Here is a 1,443-nt window from a genome sequence, read left to right on the forward strand (position 1 = left end):
AGTCCCCGGAGCGGCTCCCGGCCTCTTGGCATCCGGAAAAGCCCCCCCCAGACGGGAGCCGCGGGGTTCAGCTCCAGGACCCCCCCCCTTTCCCCCGGGTGTGCGGGGCGGCGGCCGGTTCCGAAGCTGGGATGAGCTCATCCAGAGGCTGCGATCCCGCTGCCACTTTGGCTCCCCCCTCTCCCCCCCGCTGCGCAAGAACATTGAGCTGCGCCTGCGATTCACACCCCCGGCCGGAGTTGGCACCCGCCGCCCCGCCTTGCGCCGCCGCCCGTCTTTTTATAGCAGGCGCGAGAGCCGGCCCTCCTCCCGTCCCGTCGGGGAGCGCGGCTCAGAAGAAGCGGTTATGGGGGGGGGCTGTTAGAAAGGAGTGTAGCCCCCCCCCATTCGCTTAGGCGCAGGGCTGAGAGGTTTCCAAGCAAGGACCAGCTGGGCCGCTTCTGCGTCTTCCTCCTGAGAGTTTCCCCCTCTCCAAAAGGGCACCGAGATCTGATCTCCCCCAGGCAGAGCAGCATCCCTGCAGCAGAGGGGGACTTTGGGTCTTGGTGGCCTCTCGGGCCACGCCAGCCTTGCCCGGGTGCTGCAGCCCAAGGTGACCACCCGGTGCTAACTGGTCTTGCCAACCTCCAGGACAGGCCCGTGGGAGTTCTCCGGGGACCGCAGCCAGTGTTCCCTCTAAGCTGAGTGAGTGTGAGCTAGCTCACAGTTTTTCAGCCTCCGGCTCTCACCTTTTGGTCTTCGCTCAGGGAGGAGGGCTCCAGAGCAGACTGATTTATGCAGCAGCCCAGTCGCTGGCTCACAACTTTAATGCCGGTAGCTCACAAAGTAGGATTTTTGCTCACAGGACGCCGCAGCTTAGAGGGAGCATTGATTATTTGCAGTTGCTCTCCAGCCCACAGAGAAAAGTTCCCTGGGAGGGACTAGCCGCTTGAGAGGGTGGGGAGGCAGGGGTCCTACCTTCCAGAGGGTCGCCCGGCCCGCACTGGGAGAGGCAAGACCAGGAGGAGTCCTACTGTATAGGGTGCATTTACTCCTGCTAAACAGTGCCGCTCCAATCCGCTACAGCGACCCTCTGCCAGTGGGTTTCGCCGTTTCACACGGTCACCTCCAGTTGCAAAGTGCACCAAATGTGGACTGGAAGTGCGTCATTTTAGTGTGCCACGGTTCCATAGTTTAGGGAGTGGGAACGACTGTCAGTGTCCCTTCCTTTCTGAGGTGCAGCTGTGCTCTTGGTCGCTAACAGGCCCCGGGTGTGTTTTGTCACCGTCTTAGGGATGCCAGCCTCCCGGTGTGACTCCCGGAATTGCAGCTCATCTTTCGGTTCTGCTCCTGCAGAGTGCAGGGGGCTGGACTAGATGACCTGCAAGGTCCCTCCCAACTCTAACATTCTGTGGTTCTATGACTACAGAGCTCAATTCCCCTGGAGAGAATGGACGTTTTGGA

This window comes from Gekko japonicus, unplaced genomic scaffold, assembly GCF_001447785.1.
Source record: "Gekko japonicus isolate JY-2015 unplaced genomic scaffold, Gekko_japonicus_V1.1 scaffold358, whole genome shotgun sequence".
In the NCBI taxonomy this organism is placed as follows: Eukaryota; Metazoa; Chordata; class Lepidosauria; order Squamata; family Gekkonidae; genus Gekko; species Gekko japonicus.